Source organism: Populus alba, chromosome 2, assembly GCF_005239225.2.
Source record: "Populus alba chromosome 2, ASM523922v2, whole genome shotgun sequence".
NCBI lineage: Eukaryota > Viridiplantae > Streptophyta > Magnoliopsida > Malpighiales > Salicaceae > Populus > Populus alba.
Window position 1 is genome coordinate 3,064,201 of NC_133285.1, and position 14,914 is coordinate 3,079,114.

The 14,914-nt window shown below is 34.3% G+C and overlaps 1 long non-coding RNA gene and 1 other non-coding gene across 3 annotated transcripts; both read right to left on the reverse strand.

The window, feature by feature from the left end:
• Positions 1-2,287: 2,287 nt before the first annotated feature.
• Positions 2,288-7,430, reverse strand: LOC118049278 (uncharacterized). 2 transcript variants are annotated; one of them, XR_004687641.2, is made up of 6 exons: positions 7,218-7,430; positions 5,445-6,333; positions 5,237-5,335; positions 5,001-5,103; positions 2,756-2,805; positions 2,288-2,677 (listed from the first exon to the last, which is right to left on the reverse strand). It is a non-coding gene; the product is annotated as an uncharacterized lncRNA (long non-coding RNA). The 2 variants fall into 2 exon arrangements; XR_004687640.2 differs by having other exon boundaries at positions 5,001-5,085; positions 7,218-7,427.
• An 883-nt stretch (positions 7,431-8,313) lies between these two features.
• On the reverse strand, positions 8,314-8,398 carry LOC118049438 (small nucleolar RNA Z102/R77). Its single transcript, XR_004687682.1, has one exon. It is a non-coding gene; the product is annotated as a small nucleolar RNA Z102/R77 (small nucleolar RNA).
• Positions 8,399-14,914: the final 6,516 nt, after the last annotated feature.

Genomic DNA, 14,914 nt, shown 5'->3' on the forward strand with positions numbered 1-14,914 from the left:
TTTTTAGTGGGGCAAGTTAGAAATCTTTTTTAGTGTTTTGTGTGTTCGAGTGGGAGGTGTCGTGGTTTTTTTTTTTTTTTTTAATACAACTTTTTTAAAGCGCATACCACATCTTTTAAAAACAAAAAATACATGTTTTTAATCATTTAGTATGTGGTCTTAATGATAAGAATTTTGAAACTAAAAGGTTTGCTTTTCTTGTGGTCTCAAGTTCAAGCCCTGTGGTTGCTAATATGATGATTATCTGAGGCTTATATGGTTGTTAACTCCAGAGCTCGTGGGATTGGTCGAGGTGCGCGCAAGCTGGTCCAGACATTCATGTTAATAATAAAAAAAAATACATATTTTTCATTGAAAAAAAATCACCACACCTCTCACCCAAGCATACTATATATTATACTAGTTTTTAATTACCCTAATATTTTAAATTGTTCATGAGGAGCTGGAATTTTTTTTCTTTTTGCAAGGACCCGTCCCCAGCTAGTTTTCTCCTGGCTCCGTCCCTAACTGGAAATTAAATAGGGTTTTTTTAGAAACTTATGTGGGAAAATTACATTTTTGAGTTTAGATAGCAAACTATACATTCCATATATAATCTTCCAAGTTGATATCGAAGAATTAAGATTTTTAAATATGTTATGAAAAAATATAAGTCATACATTGAGTCTCATTTAACCATGTAAATTCAAATATAATAGGAGAACGTACATGATTCTTTCCTCTAGATCAGCAAAAAAATCATGGAGATGCTTAGTCCTCCGTCTTTTCGTTCTTTCTTTCAATCGAAAATCAAGCCTTTTTCATAAAATATAATAGAATCTTAGCAAGGATCATGGAATAGGTTTCAGTGTGAGAGGACGTATGGAGAGTTGGGATCTAATTAAGGATCATTTTGCTCACATTAAGAATGGAAGAGTTGACAATATTGATAATTCGATGCAATGCGTAAATAAATAATCTGCTAGTTGTGTAATATACAAGGAATCATTTTTATTTTATTTTATTTTATTTTTCTAGACAGCGTAAGGAATCATCGAGTGGCCAAAAGAATTCCCATTCAACCGACCAAAATTTATGGGGATAAAAAAATTGGTGTGGTAACATATAAAGTTGGGTGTAGACTTCCAGGAACTGTAACAATCGCAATTAAAAATAATTTCATATTGTGTTTTATTAGAATATGATCCACCATTACAATAAATTAATTGCCATGATAATAATAATAATTTAATGTTCATCAACTTCCTTTTTTTCCAAATTGATGTTATTTTAAATTAATATTCATCAACCTTTTCTTCATAATAAACTATTTAAGAAAATGACAGAAGGATGCAATCCAGAAACGTAGAAAACATTTGGAATCAAATTTAAAGATTTTGTATGCAGTGTATGTGTGTGTGAATATATATATATATAGGGGATGGAGACTTAAAGCTACCTTCATTTATTATTTTATCTAAAATAAGTTATTTTAGAAAACGATTTTTATATAAAAAAACCATTAATTTTCTAAGATAAGTTATTTTAGAAAAAATAAAAAATGAAGGTAGCTTTAAGTCTCCATCCCCAACGTCCCAACGTCGCTCGCTCCGTCTATGTAACAATATACCCCCACCAAGAACTTTTTATTCATCAGTTAACCACAAGAACCTTATTTTCTAGATCTGATGATTTTTTTGGTAATTATCATGTCACCAACCCATCTTAGCCATTGACTTACCATCCCTATCTTCAAGAACCCATCATCCACCGTCCAAATCAAATTATACCGAGTCCAGGAAACATTTCATCCATTTATTTTTATGTTTTTTTTTAATCTACACAAACCCATCAAATATAATTTAAATCTCAAATCCATATATAAAATCATTGAAATTCTTCAGACATAAAAATAACATTCCATGAATTACATTGAAAATTATTAAAAATAATAGTGTATATTTAAAAAGCAGTAAACAAATTGGGTTAAGATCTGCATGCCACACGAGGGGGCTTGTGCTGTGTTTCTTTTATTGAGTTTAATTAAAGGTTGATATTTTTCATGTAATTCATGGTGTTGTGGCTTTGTGCATGTTATGTAATTTTTACGTGTGTATTTCCACTTGCTTGCAACAGGAAAGAGCGTGGCAAAAAAATTTGTCTTTTCTTCAAATTATTAATAAATAACTTTAACATGCTTCGACATTTCTTTGAGGCTGCTTTTTGCGTTTGAAAAGTATCTTTATAAACATTTGATTTTTTTTAAATTAATTTTTTTTATACTTTTATAATATACAAATATCAAGAATAAATTTTAAAAAATAAAAACAATATATTATTTTAATATATTTTTAAATAAAAAATACTTTTAAAAATTAATCGTCAACATGCTTTAACTTGAGAAGTTACAACTCATTGTAGCGAGCACGTCCTTACCCTCAACTTTTTGGCCTCAAGATGCTTTTGAGAGAGACACCTCTTCCTTCAGAATAGTAGGCCTTGTCAGACCTCTAGTACTGAACAAAAAGAAAACAAAGCATACCTACCCAATAATTGAATTAGGGCAGTGCTAGAATGTTCATGGAGTATAATTCGAAGAAATTATTTCAAATACCCAGTACATATACCACCCCTCTCATTCTGCTTTCTTTTAAACGTATACATGGCAAGAATGTCAAGTTTTTTGCAGCAAATTTCCCTGAAAAATTCAAGCTTCGATTCAGGATTTCAATAAATGAGCCATTGGGCAAATAACACGAAAAACAAATTTTGTTACCTCTGGAATGGCACAAGTGGTATGCAGCTCCTGTATTAAGATGCACCAATCTGACATATGAAGTACAAACCAAGTTTTCAATCTCTTTTTCCAGATCCCAGGTTAGATTACACAAGAGATTTGCATGTCAATTATAAAGCATATAAGCAGCATGCCATAAAAAGCTACCTTAACAAGCCTTTTCCATTATAATATTGCTAAATTATTGCAGCAAATCCCAATTAAAGTCAGACAAGATTTTGATGAGCTCTGGCAAGATATGTATACAGATAAGGCACAAATATTTCGCAATGTCGAAGATGATTGTAGCAAGATGGCATTCATTTGCTGGAAAATATTGGGGAAAATCAGCTGTGATATATTACAAAGAGTTGACATTCATCAGATGCAGATTAGTGGGGAAAATAGCAGCTGGTAAATGCAAGGCATTATTAGTATAGATTTCGACAAGCTGACAAACATGATTTCGAAAAAAAGGCTTCTTCACTATCAAAGAGGCAAACTCACAAACGTCAGCATACTTGCCTACCACAGGACAACAGGGGAAAAATCTCCTAACAGCAACCAATGAGCAATACAATACAGATCCTTTTAGCAAAATTGACCACTGCATGTCAAACTGACACAACAATCAATGAATTTCGAAACCAAATACCAAGAAATTGGAGACCACAACGAGTGGTAATCACCCAAAGTTCCTGAAGAGATCTGACCATGATATGTCGGTCTGTAATGGATTCCAGAGGATCTAACAACAGATATGTATCTAAAAACAACTGTGACCTTAGAGGTTTGATTGTAGCCAAACATCCTAGACTCAAAACTACTAACCTATTCGACAGAGCAAGCAATTCTTTCAAGTTTCACAAAAAGATTAAAACCAAACCATGGAGTCACAACAATAAACCTTTGGAAGCCACTAAATAAACATTCAAATAAAATGATGGAGAAATTCATAAACGTAGAAAGTGAAGTCCCATTCATATGGCTTGGACAATATCTTGTGCCATTTCTTAAGTCAAGTAGTTGAAATTATTAACATGTCACATAGGGACCAGCACTGCCATGTTCTAAAACATGCATGTTCGGCCTCATCAACATCCACTGGTCCCATAACCTTCTTCGATACAGTACAAGAACAAACCCAAATATCAGGGAAGAAAAATAATATATCCCCATTAAATAGGGGAGAAAAAAAACAAGTTTTTTTTTTAATAAAAATAAATAGATAAAAAGCCTTTTAACCGTACATGTTGGGTCCTGGTAAAGTACATAATGATAGTGTTTGGTATTACAGTAACTGTTGTAGTTGTGGTTTGAAAAAAATTATTTTATAAAAAGTACTTTTAGTTGAAGTTGATTTGAAAAAATAGGTATTTAGTTAAAACTATGGTTGAAATTAAAGTTGAAGAAAAAATAGTTTAATGTGTTTGGTTAAGAATGCTTTTGAAATTGAGGTTATAAAATAATTTTAAAAAATATACATTAATATTGATGGTTTTTAATTTAAATATTGTGGATTTAACTATTGTTATTACATCATAAAATAAATAATGCTTTATATAAAATATTTTTATTATTCCATGAAACCATCTACAATTCCATTACGTTCAAAATACATCTAACAAGAACTATAGTTTCCATAATTTTTTGAATGTGTAATAAAATTAGATAAAATATTATCCGATATAAAATTGATATTATAGTGCAAGTGAATTTAATTCACTCTATGCTAGTTTTTTGAAAAAAAAAAATATTGTTCACATCACAGTGCAAGTGAATTTAATTCACTCTAAACTAGTTTTTTTTTTTTAAAAAAAAAATTAAAAATAACACTGAAAAAAAAAAAAAAAAAGGTTCATGCAATGCAAATAAATTGCACTGTTCATTGTTTTTTAAGTAAACAGTGCAATTCCTTGCACTGTTCACATGAATAGTATATCAATATACACTGTTCATGCTAATTGCACTATTCATTGAACACTGTTAGTGCAATTAGCATGAACAGTGCAAGAAAAGCAAGAATTCCTTGCTTTTCTTTAATTGCGTTTCCAACGCAAAGAACATGTGAGAGTTGAGACCCATGAATAGTAAATCATTTTTTTTCATTGCTAAACGGCTACAAACTGCGTTGTGATTAAAACACAGCCGCATCCACGTAAACAAACTCCTCAATGTTTCATGAACCAAAAAGAACAAAAAAAAAAAAACTCCAATTAGCTCCTTACTGAAATGAGATACCTACCAACTGATAGCCATTTGTTCCTAACCAGTTATGGTTTTAGGAATCTTCAACTTGTGCTGTCTCCTGGGAAGCGAGTTCTTCATACCTATGAAAAATAGCAGTGCTCCATAAAGAGCAATATTATACATTGAAAGAATGGAAAATAATTTAGAAATTTGTCAAAACCATGCAGAAAGCAAAACAATAGTAACTATCATACAGAACAGAAACATTGTACAGAATCAGCTAAATCTAACCTGTGTGAATTTGATAAAAAGTTGATTAAATTATTTCTCCTTGCTGTCATAGTTTTAGAAATCATATAGGATTGGAGAAGCAATCAACTGATGTATAATCTGCAACAAGAAAGGACCTTGATATTCATTAAAATAGTACATGATACACCACTGCTCATAGCTATACCCTTTAGAAGACCAAAAGTCAAATACTATTTCTTGCACCAACCAGTAGGTAGGCTCCATTAGAACTGCCAAAGATAAATAGGATGCCGCAAATGCCCTCAAGAAATATCACAGCAGTGGATAAATGTTTGATCTTCGCATACATATACCGCCTAAAATTACAGAACAATATGTAAAAAAAGGACAACTGGGAGTGTGAAACATTCTGGTTATGAGTCAAAATCATTAATTGTGGGTGTATATCTATCCACGGTTGCACATGTTGCCCATACAAGTCCCATTCATCAGTTGTCCAGTATATAAAGATTTTCCAGAGTGCCAAAATGGATACCCACTCAAATAATGCAAAACAGTCCTAAGAATTGAACGGGTCACCATTTAATTTAAGTCATTTAGTCACTGTCTTCTAATCACTAAACCTGTTTGCAATCTGTGCATGAAAATACACAAGAGGCATGCTAAGAAATAAGAATCCAGTATGACAGCTGCCTCTTTACAGCTTTGATTTCAAACTTCCTTAAAATAACACCAACAGTTCTACCAAGCAAAGTTTCCATGTTCTCATAACCATGGTTTGTCATATGGTGTGTTGTGTGACAAAGCTAGAAAGGCCCTGCATCACCAAGCATCATGTCCATGATATTCCACCTTGAAATCCTAGATGCCAGCTGCCCCATTGCAATTACACAAAAAGAGGAAAAAAAGCAATCACTACACACCAGAGTTTAAAATAAGTATCAACCTCTCACAATTTTGGTTTTATTTTTCTAATAAGCCTACAATCTCTCTCAAATTTTTCTATGGCTGAGATCCTCACTTCAATTTCCGGTACTTGGATGCCAGCATGAGACTGCTCACGACTGGCAAACAAACCAAACTTTGGTTTCAATTCGTTTGCTGCTGGGCCCCCAGCAACCCAAAGTTCATTAAACCTGAAATTAAGGAAGAGATTATGACAAAATACTATCCAAAGAACTTTAGGCAGCAAATGAGGCGGTCATCATTATACAAACAAAAAACAAAAGATAAAAACTGGTTCAACAACATCAGATGTCTTACTTGTTATTATTACTATTATTATTTCCAAACAAAAGAAAGATTACAAGGCCACATTCAAGGAATCAAAAGCTTAATGCTGGTTTTCAAACAATACATAACTGAAATCCAATGTCTCAACCATCACGTCATAAAAGAAAAGGATAAGATTCTTATCAGAAACTCAGTGCTAAACCAAATCAGCAGATCTTGTTAATACGCAACTTATACGGCATCTCCAAAAAAAAGTAGGTGGGCTCTAACACAATTTCTAAACAAAATTAGTGAAGCATAATTCTGTCGACCCACTCAAGAAAATCAGAGGATAGTGGAAATGCACGGCCTATTTTCACATCCATAGAAAGCCTCAATTCCATTCTAGAGACGATTTTGGCAGCACTGATATTATTTTTCAACGCATTTGCTAACCCAACCAAGATCGTACAACTTTCCTACTCTTGATTATGCTTTATCCAACTAGGGAAGCAAAATTACTCCAATACAAACTTAAAAACTATTATTATTATTATTCAACTTGCTATTAAAACAATAAAAAATGTAAATAAGATGTTAATCAATCAATTAAATGTTAACATCTCTACACATTTATTTATTTAGATAATTAATTAAATAAGACAAAAGTATTACTAATTGAAACTAGTAAACCATGGGTTAGTATCGAACTGATAAAATCCAAAAAAAAAAAGTAAAGGAAAAGAAGGAGAAGCAGATCCATTCAAGCAAAAAATGCACACAGAGATGGAAAGAAGGAGGAAATTACATGCGGGGAGTATGAAAACAGAGGAAAAGAGAACTCGTCCGAGAAATGAAGTCAAAGCCATTTGTTGGTAGAGAGAGAGAGAGAGAGAGAGAGACGCAGTGAATCTCTCACTCTGTTTTTGCTCCGGGACAGTGAACTGGAAATTTTATTTTTTTCGATAAATAATAATTTAAAAAAATGTACACTCTGAAAAATGAAAAAGTTAAAAATGGATTTTATGGGCGGCTACTTTAAGAGGTATGAGCGGGTTAAATTTGGTTTAAATCTAAAGCATACCCTTCGATTTGTTTATATTTACGATTTAAACGGCTTGTTGTCGACGAGCTGGACGTTAAGAGAGGGCAGGAAGGAGATTTCAATCAGAAATTCTAATTCTAAAGATAACTTTTTGTGCAGGGTAAATTCATACAATAATCTGAAAAAAAATATTAGATTAAGAAACCTGCCCATTTTAATATTTATCATAGAATTTAATTTGATTTCACTATTATATATATATATATATATATATATATATATATATATCTCGTAAAACCTACCTCTTCCATAAATACAGTAATCTCTTTCAGGTTGAAAAATTTAAAAATTTATTTTTGTGTTTTTAAAAATTTTTAAATTTTTTTTTATTTTAATTTTTTTATGTTTTCAAATCATTTTAATATAATAATATTAAAAAATAAAAAAAAAACTTATTTTAATACATTAACGATACAATAATTCTTGAATTTCTAATATTTCTCAATCTTTCCTCCCAAAACATTAAGTTTTTTGAGTTAATTCAAATCAAATAAATTTTGAGTGTTCTTCGAGGTTGAAAGATACTTCAATTTACCTATATTATGTTTGGTATTATAGTATTCATCGATAAAAAATATAATTTTTTTTTTAATACCATAAAATCTTCAGTACACCGCAATAATAAACATACACTTAAGCTATTACAAAACTAAAGATGAGAACTTTTTGATCCGGTTAAGGTTGAGCATAAGTAATTTGATTATTTCCCGTATATTCTTTCTTTTTGATAAATTATAATTTGTTTTGGTAAATTATTATTACCAAACACAAAAGGACGATATATAAAAATAACCAAAGAGAATGATCAGATAGAGCTAATACAATGATGCCATCACTGCGGCAAAATCAAACCAATAGGGAAACACATGATCATCATTTCATTCTCTTTAACAGCTTTGCAAACACATCAGCTCCCTTTTGAAATCGAAATAAACCCTAAACCCTAGAGAATCATAGAGAAATAAACCCTAAACCCTAGAGAAGAGAGTCATAGAGCGGAGGAGAAGGCGGCGAGATTTTAGTCTTTCACCATGTGGAGGGTCGTGGATTGAAAACCTTAAACCCTGGAGAGACATTTATAGGGAGATCACAGGCGGTGATGAGAAAGGGTATATGTTTAAGCTCAAAACTCACGAGCACATAAGGCCCACGCTAACTAAGCCCATTTGATAATTATATTGAGTGACCATAATAACCTCTATCTGTAACATAATATCAAAATTAACCTTCTCTTCAAAAAACCAGAATAATCTGCTGAGCTTCCGTTCGCCTTCCACGTCTGCCCCTGCTGCTCGCCGAGCTCAATCCGAATAACTCTCGCCGCCGCAATGTAGTTGCTATAATCAGCAGCTAATCACTTGCCACGCGTCACTATCAAGCTGCCTATATCATGCCCTGACCACCACCACCACAAAGCCGCCCCCGCCGCCGCAATTCATCTCCATCTAAAAGCCTCTCTGAGAAAGAATGGAAAACCGGTACCTAAAACGCCTTTTCCGCGACATGTGTAAGTTACGCTTTGAATTCCGTTTCCTTTTCTTCTTTTTTTTTTTCAAATTATTATAACTTCCAGCTTTTTTAGTAATTTTTCCTTTTTTTTTAGTATTTCATTTATTACAGATTGTAGCTAAAATATAATAAATAAACAAGAAACATGCAGGAAGTTCCTGTACGGTGTTACAAACAGGAGCCAATAAAAAAGTCCAAATCAGAAAAATTAACTCAAAAATCTTCTTCAAAGACTGATAATAATAATAATAATAATAAAATGGAGCTGCACTCAACAATTACAGCTCTGGTGATGACGATTTGACTGATAATAAGTTGAAATTAGAGCTTGCTTGGCTTCTTTTCTGAGGGATAATCGACTATTATATCAGGCTTCTTTCTCTGTTTTTATTTCCCGGTAAGAAAGCTGTTGTGGTGAACCTAATTGATCCTACAGGGATTTAGGTTAAGGTTGGTGGGTCATTCTCTTGGAGCTTCTGTAGCTTCTTTACTAGCAATCATGCTCCGTTAAAAGTCAATTAAGGAACTTGGTTTTATCCCTTACATCGTTACTGCTGTTGGCTATGCAACTCTGCCCTGTGTCTCCAGAGAACTGGCTGAAAGTTGCTCTCATTTTGTTACAGCCATAGTAATGCAGGTGGGCTGATGCGCTCAATTCTTTTCATTCTCATTCATTGGTGCTCTTCATATGAAAGCTATTTTTTTTTCTTCTCCTAGAAAAAAGGATAAAAATAATCTTTCAATGCTGTGCTCTTATTACTGTTCCATTGCTTCTCAATTTCCTTTTTTTTTTTTTTGGCAGGATGACATTATACATAGATTAAGTGCAGCTTCTCTGGCAAGACTGAGAAATGAAATTCTTCAAACTGATTGGTGAGTATGCTTATGCTGACAACCTGAAGGATAACAAGCTGTAAATTCATGCCACTAGATGGACTAGCAACTTTGAGGAAAACAAAATTCTAAATATTAGAAGGACCAGAAATCAACTTGATTTAATAATGCGTGTGTACAGCAAGTACTCAACTATTTGCTCGGAGTATCAGTTATTTGGGTTGTGAACTTTTCATGCTTGTTTATTGAGTCTGGAAAATTGGAAATTAAGATTGTTGACTTTGGGAACATTTTGGGAACTTTGAATGCATTAGCAAGTTCCATCGTTATACTCTTCAGGTTTGATGGAATGATGATTTTTACACGTCCCTTTTGTTTGAACTATGTTAACTTTCTTGTCAATTTTATGATGAACTATGTTAATTTTCCATCGTTATGTTAACTTTCTAGAATTCACTTTTATGATCTTTCCCATGTATGGATTGTTGATTTGCTGAACTTCACAGATGCTTGAATTGGCTGTGTATCATTTGCAAACAATTTTTACCTTGATCTGTAATCTAGCGTACACCATATGAGAATTTTGACAGAGCAAAGAGAAGTGAGAGTTGTCAGCTATTGGCTGTAAAGTGGATCCAGAATTCTTACACCTGTGTCAGGGTATGAATAAACAATCTGATTAGCCAGTTCACACCAAACAAGGTGATTCTTGGGAGTGCTGAGAATTTAGATTTGTTTTCTTGATATCTAGCAATGGATGCAGAAAAATATAGAAGTGTAACGAGGTTATGAGGGATTAACTTACTTGAATGCTCCAAACTGATGGTAGTTTAGAAGATGTGTACAAATAAACTATTGCTGTTCTGGTTGATATATTTTTTCTCACTTCCCTTACCAGCTTTTTATTGCTTGTTGGTGTGCAAGGTAAGTTAGTACAAGTTACATGCATTAGTAATGGGTTCCTTGGGAGGTGGAAAATGGGCAAGCTTGTCTAGTCTCTGTTTCATTTCATTTATCATCCGGGGTGTCTCTTAATGAACTCGTAAAACTTCTGAACATGTAAATTAGTTCATAGGTTCCAATTTAGAAGAAAATTGATAGCCTATGAATGAATTATTTTTAGCAACATCACTTGATTCGTGTAGTTTTTTTTTTTTTTTTTAAGTTGAAATTCCTTTTAGGCAACAATTTTGCATGCACTTTATTGTTTGCTATTTGTATAGGATGAGTGTGGTCGAGAAGGAGGACTGGAAAAGTGTGATAGGTTTGGTCACAAATGCAAAGCAGGTCATCTCTTTCGTGCAGGATGTTGCTCAGAAACTTGATTATGCCAGGTTTGGTAGCAAGAAAACTTCTTCTGGTAACACCATCCTGCTGTGTCCTGATTTCGGATGGCTGGAAAATGTTTTATTTCTTGAACGATATCTGTTGTATTTTTAGGTTGGCTATCAAAAGACCTGACACCAGACAGGCGCTTAATTTGGATTTAGCATCTAGTAAAACTTTAAAAGAATGGTGTAGATGTCTGTAGAATTTTTTGTTTTTTGGGGTAATAAATTGGGATGCAGATAGACTACCCCAGACTTCTGACGAAGCAAATGCCCATCTCCATAGTATTTACTCACAAATGTAGGAACTCCATCACTGCACCTTTGTTATGGCTGAAGATCAGGGTATCTCCATGAATGGGCCACAGGGCATGGAGTTGGCTCTAACCTTTGGTCATGGAATTCTCGAACCCCGAGCATTGAGCAAGGATATCAAAGGCCTTTATCATTGAACCAAGCAGTTTTTGGTGGCGTGTAAGAATTTCTGTCAGCAATGAGGTTAGGTGTTTGGAAGGCTATTTGAGCGGGGGGGTTTATGCCAAGACCAAAAGATTATGTTGTTATTGAGGATTAGTAATGGTGAACCAGTGTTGCAATATTTGGAGTTGGATTATGTGAGAAAAGAGGGTTTGGAGGCTGCCTGGGTGCCGTGAAGTGTGAACATTGAGTACCAAGAGGTACTGTATCAGCTGAATTCGGGTTTATTTGGACACACTTGAGGGAGAAGGGTGGGTGTCTTGAGAAGAAGTCCCAACAGTTTCCTAATGAAACAGAAGGTTTGTAGAAAAGCGCAAGGGGAGATGTGGGGAGGGGAGCTTAATAAGAGAAATTATTTCAAACCAAGATTTCAGAGTGATGCTAGGTTGGATGTTTTACTTAAGAATTACAAATCATATTTGTAGGTTCCAGTTGATAGTAGTCTTAAGGAAGGTAATGTGTGAATTGTGATGTTGGAGAAGCCATGTAGCAGTCCAATATTCATGGCCTGGCCGATACTAAATCGTTAACTCTTGCAAATAGAATTGGCAACCATTTGCCTGTCATAATTCCCTGAGCTACCGGGTGCTTCTCTGATTCCGGCACTTTGTCTTTGCCTTTTCTTTCTATAATTTTGTTGCGAGTAACCATTGTTACAGGTGAAAATCTTAATGGGCCGCAGCAAATGTTGCTTCAGTTCATATTTCGTTCCTTGCAAACCACCACCATTTATCAAGGGTGGTGGTTTTCTTTCCTTCTCTGAACAAAACTCTTTCTTTACAGATTCTCGATACCGAAGGCTAATTAGCAACGACAGGAAAATCTCCATAAAGCTCCCGGAGAGGCATCGGTGCACTTTGAAATCTTAGAGGTTGAGGTATTCAACTCCAAATTTCCCCACATTAAAAATATGAAAAGGGAGGGGGGGATTGATTGTCTTCTCTGCAATCAGGTTTATGCGGATAAGCATTATGAAAAGAAAAGAAAAGGTCTTTGCCATTCAGAATATAGTAAATATTTGAGCTTACCCATATAACTGTAAATAATGGGAGTAAGCTTCCCCACCATTACCTACCTTAAAAAGTAATGGCTAAGCAAGAATTGGCCGTATCTATTGCCACTTCTAGGCCACCCTACCCTAGGGTTCATAGCATCCAAGAAAAAGTAGAAAACCAATGCTTAACACGCATTAAACACACCGACTGCTAATGCTTAGCCAATTAAAAATTGTATGCCTCATGAACACGCTTTCCTTGACTTAATTTTGCACACAAAGCTGTACCAAACTAAATTTAGATGTTGTAATTCTGGACTCAACTTTTGAAAGTGTTCCTATTCGTGCATGATTGTAGAAACAAAAAAATAATATTATATCTTGCTTCAATTAATTGTGCTCGATCTGTTCAAGAATTTTGCCCTGTCCAGACACCAAACGGCCATATCCAAAATACTAGACTGCCAGGTATTTCACACTAAAAAATCTTCCATAAAATCACGCAAGTTGCTCCAGGCTGTAGAGATGAAGAAATGAGTGGTTGCTTGCTCCATCTCTTATTGATCTGGGCTACACTTGCCCTAGAGAAGAAAACTGAGGCGCCACTGCTTGGCCTGGACGAAAATCATGTGCTTCAAAAGGTTACAGTCCAATACTCAAGTATTCGAAGCATACAGAACAATTCTATTAATAATTTGATAATTTTGAAAAGAAAAAAAAGGAGTGGAATGGGACCGGATTTAATGTGTAATCAGATCATGCACAGTGAGGTAAAGTATAGAATTTGTGATGGACTGCACTACTAAACGTAGAATATAGAATTGCAAACAAAGTATGTGCTCTTTTGTGGCTGGGAAGAGAAAAGTAGTGTACAAGTTTTTTTGTGGTCGGGAGAAAGCAATGTAGTTCAAAAGTAAATTAAGAATGCTAAGACAACTCGTAAATTGTCTACATATGTATATGAACGTATGTGACAAGAGAGTTTTTCTTTTCTTTTCTTAATTTTCCCTCTTCGCTAGGGTTCCTGTGGGGTTTCCATGGCTCAAGAGTCAAGTCCATATGGATTTCAAGCTTTGAATTGAATTTAAGCTAAGCTTTTTAATTAACTCAAATATATCGTGACAAACTTGTAGGGCCATACAAGCCACATTTCTACAGGCTAACTCCTCTCTTGGTCAAAGAATCCTTCGAATGAAGCTACCTTGTGTCACAAACTCTACCCTCGGTTCCTCCCATGTTGTCTCCACCTGTGATTTAGATTTCTTACATATAAAGTATAAACTGGTCCAAGTCATAGAAAAAAACCCCTATTGATCACTAGTTATTTTACAGGATAAAAACAAAATAATCAATAATAATCCTCTATCGACTCAATTGAAATGACATCCCCATTGTCCTCGTGTGTTACAACTTAGAGCTTACTCAGTCCCTAGATCGGGGTTTGGACTTTGAAAAATTGCCCCCCGTTCAAAATACATCCAAAATTTATATTAATGTGTTGATTAGCAACATCATTTAAACTATATAGCATGTACAGGATTGTATATTATATAATTAATCACAAGGTTTTAATATAAGTTTGAAAATGAAGCTTTCTAGCGATGTTTCTCAATCATTAAGCAATAACATTTTCGTCGCCAATCTTATTGTCGGGATCGAAATTGATGTTTGAACGCCTAAACAGTATTACTTGCAAGCATGGTCTTGACAGGGACTTGACCTTCGGTTTAGGTTTTCAGATTTACAGAAAACGTCCATGCATGATGCATTTCCCCATGTTTTGTGAGAGATCCCTTCCAAGTTCAACACAATTATTGCATTGTGATCTAGGGCTGACAAGGGCTGGATTAAGACATTGTAATCATGCCTGATACCTCAGAGAATTTGCGTGACTAAATCAAATAAACAATGAATGTGAAGTTTTAGAATTCTGGCTAGATTGAGAGCAAGAAATTCATGGAATCAATAAAGAAAACCCTTAGATAATCTTGCAATCATCCACACACGTGCAATGGCCCCATATGCAACTTGCGTGTCGGCTTGACTGGTCTTCGAGGGACACATTTCAGCATCAATTTTCCAGCTCCATCTTTGTCCATAGTCACCATATAATGTTCTCCTCAATGCTACAAGAAGACATTAGTTTTTAATGTGTGAGCTAAGCTAATTAAGAAATACCTCGCGTGGCTTTGCACTTGTTCTTAGGGTTTTTATTTCTTTTAATTTTGTCCACTTCCACCCAATTCTTTGTTTTAATA